Source organism: Cupressus sempervirens, chromosome 3 (genome assembly GCF_028749045.1).
Source record: "Cupressus sempervirens isolate cs-2001-9-10 chromosome 3, ASM2874904v1, whole genome shotgun sequence".
Lineage (NCBI taxonomy): Eukaryota > Viridiplantae > Streptophyta > Pinopsida > Cupressales > Cupressaceae > Cupressus > Cupressus sempervirens.
The window spans coordinates 489,596,263-489,604,779 of record NC_143120.1 but is presented as its reverse complement, the minus strand read 5'-3'; positions in this window follow the sequence as shown (position 1 = coordinate 489,604,779).

Below are 8,517 nucleotides of genomic sequence, written 5' to 3'. Positions count from 1 at the left end.
GTTAGTCTAAGGTGACACAGCTATGTACTTTTACCCTAATATCCACATTAGTATTGCTTGTAGGAGTAGCTAACAAATTTCCAATTTACATATTAGAAACAATAAAAAATAAGGTGTGTTACTTACACTGACCACTACCAGGATAGAATAGACCTTCCCTAGCAACAAGAGAGTGTGATTCCACCATGGCCCATGCTGTTAGCAAGTATCAAGTAGATATTCATGAGTTCAAGCAATGGTAAGACTTTATGAATGACCCTTGCTATATACTTCACACTCATATGGATCAACCATGCATTGAGCAATGATTGGAATAATCAATGGATTCTCCTGACAAGACTCTTTCTTGTGATGAACTTGGTCTTGTTTTTGGAAATAATCGTAGACCACTTCTATCATGCAATTCTTGACCTGTAAAAAAAATCCCGTGAACACACACTCTTAGGAAAGTGGAAAGAGCAATAAAATAATGAATAGGGGCTACATCCTATTTAGAGAGGAAAGGGGGTTTTGTCCCTTGCAAAGTGTGATAATTACCTTGTAGAGAAGAAAATGTTTCAACATAGAATGTCTCCCTCCAAGGATGCCCGTATAGAAGAAGCTCTCCAATCATGCTTGTAACGGAAGGAGGCATTATGATTGTCCAAGCATGTAGAGTTGAACTTTATAAAAATAACGCTAATGGAGAATGCATGGTGGCTTCGAGGAGGGCACTAGATGTTAGTCGAGGTTGCCAAGTAGGAAAGTGACTCACCACCACCAAGAGCGATGAAGGAAAAAATACTGGGAGGGGGTAAATAATTTTTTTGTTATTAACTCACTTTACCCACCCCCATGACACCCCTAGATATATGAATTTAGCCTATCAGGTTGTAAAAGCTAGGCTAAGTGAAAAACTTATTTAATTAAAGGGAAGGGGACATGACATACTTTTAAAACCAACTTTGAAGAGATGCGATTACTTATTGAATCTTTATAACTTTGTCATTCATCGACAATGAGGTTAGTCACTTCAAGTTGGGGTGTTATAATCTAAATGCATGCAATGATACCTTTCACAACTTTGTCATGAACATTGGAAAGGACTTCAAGAAGAAAATGAGGGTTGAGAAATTAGCTTCCTACATGGATGGGTTAGCGTGGTGGATTGTTCCACTTCTTAAAAATAATTTCTCATATGAGATCAAATTTGAGGTGACACACATTATAACTTATTTATAGTAGACTCTTTAATGTGTCCATAGTCTCACAGAGATAACCCATTAAAGTTTGATCCCCATCTTGATGGAGTGGTCTAACAAAGGGGCCCAACAACATTGATTTAAAATATACATAAAATTTGAAGTTTCATATTTGTAATACAAGGCTTTTGAATAAACATATATTTAAATTGAATTTAAATATAATGTTTTGAAGTTACCTTTCCAATTTTTGTAATTCTTTGTGCAAATAGGTTGTTGAAGACTATACTTGCAACTCTCTCTTAAACTTCTTCAACTAAGTTAGCTTCGTCATATGCTTGACTCAAACATTTGTTTCAACCCAATTAATGGGTCGAGAATGATTTGCAACATTAATAATATTATTGCAAACTTTGTGAGTCCTTATATTACCAATTATTTCTCTAGGGTGTCACTTCTCATCATGTGGAGAACCCAAGGGTGGTTGTAGATGAAAATCCCAAGGTAACATTCTTTCCAGTTGGCCACCATTAAAATTTTTTCCTATTCTTGAAAAGGTAAAAAATATGAGGTTGTACAAAGTAACCAAACAAATGTCTTATGTTTCTCATGGAGGATTCTCCCAACCATTGCATATGTTGTTTTCTTGTCAATAATTATTTACATGAAATTTTCTTTCACACCTTGATGACAACTTTCTTAAACATTAGTGTGAAATTGTCAATCTATAGGAGACATTCATTGAATCTAATAAAAATCACATCAATTTTGCAAGCTACCAAAAAACTAACGATGGTGTGGTTTTCTCCATCTTTCCACTTGTTAGAAAGAATAATGCAACCATTTTTTTCTTGTTTTTGATGTTCTGCCATTGCCTTTGATAGTTTCACTCATGAACAATCTAAGGTAAAATTTAAATAAAATTAGTTTAAATTCAACATAAATTATTATCACTTAAAGAAAACTCAACATAAATTATAGAAAAAAAAAACAAACAAAACCAACTTACCTATCAAGTCTTTATGAGAGGTCTCTTTATAGAATTTTCCTCTTAAATTCCAATATGATAACCAAACTCTCCTTATAAAAAAAATTATATATTGAATGGGTCTTAAAGTACTAAATATCAACACATACAATGTCTCCAAGCTCATGCAACTCCCGCTTTACTCATTTTACTATGATGATGGTTCAACTTGAGGTATGTTTCTAGGCACAAAAAATTTATGTAGCATTCTATGAGAAGTAGATGAAGTGGTTCCTATGGTGGCAGGGGATTTCAAATGCATGGTCCATGATAAGAGTTCACTATGCTTTGAAGAGCATCTTTATCTTATTCAAGATTGATTAAAGCACCTGGAAAAATAATTATGAATGCTACTATAATTGCCTTTGTCTTGCCACTTAGCAATTTTTTCTCTTTTGTAACTACAAGTATGAAATCCAATTATCTTTTTATTTCTTTAGTGGTCCAAGAGTAACCCTTGACAGTATGCCAAGTGATGTTTCCAAGGTGGTATTTGATGTGATTTACACCCCACGAAATACTTTTTCACAATTAATGCAAAAAAATTATCCAAATTTTTGTCCTTCATAGGCATAATGGTGAGTTGTTGATTAAAGGAAAATGAAAAAAAATTGCATTTAATTTAATTGTGAGCATCTTTCTTTACTTTCAAGATGTATGATTTCTTTCATTAGTAATTTGAGGATGCAATCACTGGTGTAGCTCATGATGTGTCTAGTTGTGAAGTGGTGGATGTAACAAATGAGATCTTAAAATCCATTCCTCCACCATGCTTCTCTACATATTTCCAAGCCAACCTTTATGACATATTTTTATCATGGCTTCCTTTACGTGAGATTGTTTTTAATGTTGAACCCATTAAACTAGTTCTATTTTAAAACCTCTTATAACTCTCAAAGGATGCCTTGAACAATCACTCATCACTCTTAAGGGTTGTCCTCAAAATAATGAGCCTCTTATATTTCTTTAGGAAAAAATCAACTACTTTGTGATAGCTCATATCTATTAGACATAGAATAATCCTCAACCTAATATTTTGGTTATTCCTACTTCTTTACACCCTTGTTAATCAATGCTTCCCCAAGCACCTCATTTTCCTAGTTCCTTAGGAAATGAATATGATATTATTAGCAGTTGCATGCTACTCCCACTAAGATCTCGTTGTTTCAAACTTCCCCTACTTATCACGAGGCTTTTTACAAGACTTTCTACTCTTCATATTTTTCCATCTAATAAGGGTAACATAAATTCCTTTTTGGAATGTATACATGCCGTATCAAATCTTACTCAAGAAGATTTTGTTGGACTTACAAGTCTCATTGGAATGAAGTGTGTAAATTCATGTTGTCATTGATTGGAAACTGGTCAAGGAAGATGAGGATGTTATAAGATAACACTACTACCTGTAAAAGAATGAATCGATACACATGTGTATGGTAATACAATTTGAGCCACCAACGACATGTAGACACGGAGGACAATTGATCACCAATCATCTATGAGGTGAGTCAATATGGATGTGACAAGACACAAGGTTAGTTAGAGTTGATGTGACAAGAGTATAGGTCAAAATGATAGAAGAATGAAAGAAAAAATGCTACACATAGGCTCACATATGGAATGCCAATGCTACTAGTCTAGATCCTAGGAGTAGGGTTCACAATTTTTTTGTGAACAACTTGGAAATTAATTTCAAATTTGAAAATGAGAGGGAGTTTTTTTTTGGGAAACTATGCCCTAACATTGTAGAGTGCATAAAGGAACTCAAACTTCATTTTGTGAAGTTGTAAAAAGTTGAGAAACATAGTATTACTGTAGAAGAATATTGAGATTTTTGTTCAAAGTGTAAGCTAGTGATTAACACAGTTGCAGAGGGAAGTGCTATAGTAGAAAAAACTATTTTGAGAAATCAAGAAGAAGTTGAGAATAAATGGATCACAAGGTAAGCAAATGAAAGAGGAAGATCAAAGCATTTCCAAGGATACACAATGAAGATCTACAAGGCAAGACGATGCTAGCATTAGACCACTTTCATTTAGATTTCTCTCTGACCATTGCATCTATTTGTAGCTTTTAATAGGGCAAGCTTCAATAGTAAGCTTTTGTAAATCCTCTAACAAGGCATCTCTCATAAACAAATTTGTGAATCCTCTAACTAGGTAGCTTCCATAGGCTCTTGTAACACTAACATGTTATATACATTCATAAGAGGATGTGTTCCTAGAAGGAAAATTTGTAGCTCTTAACTAAGAAACCCTTTACATGTATTATAAGGGCTAGTAGGTATATTACTCCCACCATGGGTATACCACTCAACATCATCCTCTCATCAAGGGTTTTCATGTATGAATCACTTGTTATTTATTGTATGCTTTGGGGTGTGTGTGTATGCTTTTATTTAACAACTTTCATTATTGCATTGGTGATAAGCCAACTATTGTTAGGAATATATTCAATGTTAGCATAATTAACTAGTAGAAACCTTCATACTAACTTACCCCCCCTCTCGGTACCAGTTGGGACCAAAAATTAGTATTAGAGCTCAAAACCTAGTAGTAAAAATACTAACAGTTTGAGGAAATATTTGAAGCAACTCGATGAAAAACTTGACACCATTGAAGGTCTAAAGGGAAAAACTTGGAAAGTCCCTGATCAAAAGGAAGAAGCTAATGAAAAGGATAAGTGAGAGCCAAGAACCCATAGAATAGATGGAAGCCCATGGTGGATCTGAAGAGTCTAAAGAAGCCATATTTGATCTAATGGATGAGAATGATAAGCTAAAGGAAAACATCATGCTAATAAGGAGAGAAAAAGAAAAGCTAACAAGAGAGGTGATAAAAGCTCTAGATGAACGATATGGTGCCATTTTATCTAGAGATGACGCTGAAGTAGTAGGAAGAAGAAATGACACACTCCTAGTGCAGAAGAGAGAGAGGAGAACCATCATCTTCACATAGAATAGTTCATACAACTATCCAAGAAAGTACTCAAGATAACTGAAGAGATGATGAGTAAAAGTGAAAGGAATGAGAAGAGAAAGTTCAATGAAAGCTCAGAGAAAATAGATGAACAAGTGAGAGCCCAGAGAAAAAACAAGAGTACCACTAGTCTTGGTTACATAGGTGACAAAAATACTAAAGAAGTTGAAATGTTAGGAGAAGAGAACTTGGAGAGAAGAAATTCAGGAAGAACATCTCCAAAAGGTAAGAAAATTGCTAAACCTACCTACTATTATCATGGAAAGAAATGACATACTTATAGCATGTGTTGGTTTAAGTAGATAAAAATTGTTGAGTAGTGTACGTTTGATGGGTACTGTAATAATTTCCATCTCTATGGTCATATGAAACAATGACACATATCTCATTTTAACGAGGAAGGAATAGATGGTAATTTCTACTATTGTAATAAGTATGGGCATAGAGATGAAGAATGTAAGTCGAGGACAAGATCTAACTAATCATCTCTAAAGGAAATGAGTCCCACTAGGAGGGACAAGTTCCCTACATTGGTCTACATGACCTATGGGAACAATTGTCATTTGAAAACTCACTGTATGTTGAGTATGAACTAGAGGAACAATACTATACCATGGAAATGTACCAGAGTGATGTGTGACAATATTGGTCATCTGAAAAGAGATTATAGAAGCAATAGAAGACCAAGAAACAAATCCCTTTTAGGTAAAGGAAAGAGAAAGAGTGTGAAAAAAGAACAATATGAGGACTCCACCAAATTGTGGATGACAAAGAGTGAAGTGATAGAGATAGTTAAGCTTGATGAGGTTATAATCTCATTGGGGTGAGACCTCACATAAAAGTTTTTGTTACTAAAGCTTAAGAAAAATTAAGGTTTCCAAATCTTAAGAGGACTAGAAATGAAATGAAAAATCCTTGAACTAGTCCCCTATTCTAAACTGGTTGGTCATGTTGTGATGATTGATGATGTCGAGTGATTGTTCCACAAAAAAGTAAAGCCTGTAGCTCATAGGATGAAGAGTAAAAAGAGACTATTTCTTGATGGATTGAAGGAATTAATGACTCATGTCTAGTGGTAGGTGAAGCTTTTGATAACTATTGTAACCCTAACATTACAATTCCAAGATGTAAATAGATTCATTTAGAGTCATTTTTCACATTACAATAGCAAAATCATTTGTGCTTTCAAGATTGCAAAACCCCAGCCTTCTAAGTAAGTTTGTGGAGTACTGAGAGTGAGAAAACAATGAAGTGGAAGAGAAAATTCATGTAACATAATCCAATGGTAGATCAAGTAAAACTCAAGAATCCAATGGTCGAGGAGATTAACAAGGTTACATTGATCAACAATAGAGAAATGGCCCATCTTGGATATGAGGTCACATCACTGAAGAGAAAGGGTGTAGAAAAAAAAACATGACTTTCATCCTTACCTGATAAAGTTATAGATGTAATTGCATATCTAGATGTTGAGATTCAAGAAGTGGGCCATAAGTCAGTTTGAGAGTTATACAACTCATTCTTCTCAAAAGGTGTTCTGAAAGCCGAACAAAAGCAACTGGAGAAATCTATCCTAAGCAGAGCATTATATATACTTGATTTCTTCTATGAAAAATGGGTAATATTTTCTTGGATCCAAATCCATGAGTAATAGATATGGCTAGATAATCCCTACAAAACCATGTGACCTTTGATAGAAAAGGTAATGGTTAGTGCCAATGGAATTGACTTGTCCATGAATGTAATATCACCAATCAACAAAAAGCACAAAAGATCATGTTACCTAAGATAAAAGGGCATGCATAGTTAAGAAGATCCTAGATCTAAATATAATGTTTGCAACAATGGTTATAAGGTACAAAATGTACTACTCAATTAAGGAATATTGTATCCCTAGCAGCACAACCTATGAAGAGCATCAAGGCATTCATGACAAATTGATAATTGACCTATGTAAATGTCTTCATAGTCAAATGATGGAGAGCCTAGGTAAGATAAAGAAGGATTATAAAGGTCAAATTATGAAGTTTGGTTCAATGTATACTATTCTACCTCAGAGGATAATTCCTAGGGTTCCCACTCTATAAGTGGAGATAAGATCAACCTGTCACTACGCATGTCAATGAGTTGTATAGGAAGTTAGAAGGAAAAATTAATGCCATGATGTTGGAATATTTTAGAAATTCCTAGAAGGAAATGAACCAAATGGAAATAATTTCTATCTATTTGGTCAAAAATTACAAAGATGATAAATGCTTTCTAGCTAGTACAAACATGTACATCATTCATGCTATGCAACCAAGAACCCATTGGTTTTCTCCCTTTTCTTTCTGGGTGAGTGAATAGGAAATAAAGCCATATATAGAATGATTACTTGCAATAGAAAAATGATTAATTTTTCCAAGATTGGCCCTTGTGCATAAATAAGAAATATAATTCTTAGTGAGAAGAAGAAAGAAGAGGATACTACGCCAAGGATGGTATCCAAAAAAAAAATAGTGAAACCATTACAAGATATACAGGTCAAAGTGATGGGTGAAGAATAAGTAGAAGAAAAACTTGCAAGTGGCTCCCCACTCAAGTCTTAAGCACATATAGAGAAGATAGAGACAACATCAACACAATGGGAAAATGATTCATCGAAGACAAAGATTGACATAGATGTGACAAAGATTGCAAAGAAAGGTAAGTGGAAATCTACCTCACTCTTAGTTGATGACATTGTAGATACAATTGTCAAGAAATATAATAATTCTATATTGAAGAATAGGTTTTCCTAGTTTTCTAAGGATAACAAAACAAAGTCATAAGGGTAGTTCTTAAAAGTAAAAAATAAATTGGTGAGAAACTAGAATATATCAAAGCACGGATACCCAAGGAATTAATAAAAATACTTTATGAAAGGTAAAGCATGGGTACACAAAACTTTGGAAAAATGTTCTATGAATCCTTATCCAAAATGAGGTAAAATATGGCAAAAATGCACAAAAGGATGTGTATAGAAATATACAAGAGAAATTTTAGTATGCACAAGAATATGATCAATATTCTAGCCTATCATATCAATGAATTTGAAGTAAATGGAGCAAAAAATTGTCAAGAAGTAGCTCATGAAATAGATGAGTAAGTCCAGAAGAAACAACCACATGAAGACATAAAATATTTATCAAGTTCAAGAAGCAAGGGAGTAGATAAAGAAGGAGAAGGAAGGATAGAGGAACAAATTGAAAAACTAGAGACAATCAAATGTGAAATAGGAGAAACGGAAAAAACACCTAATCCTCAAAGAGAGATGGAGCTAGAAGTGGAAAACATGAAGAAGGAAACTTAA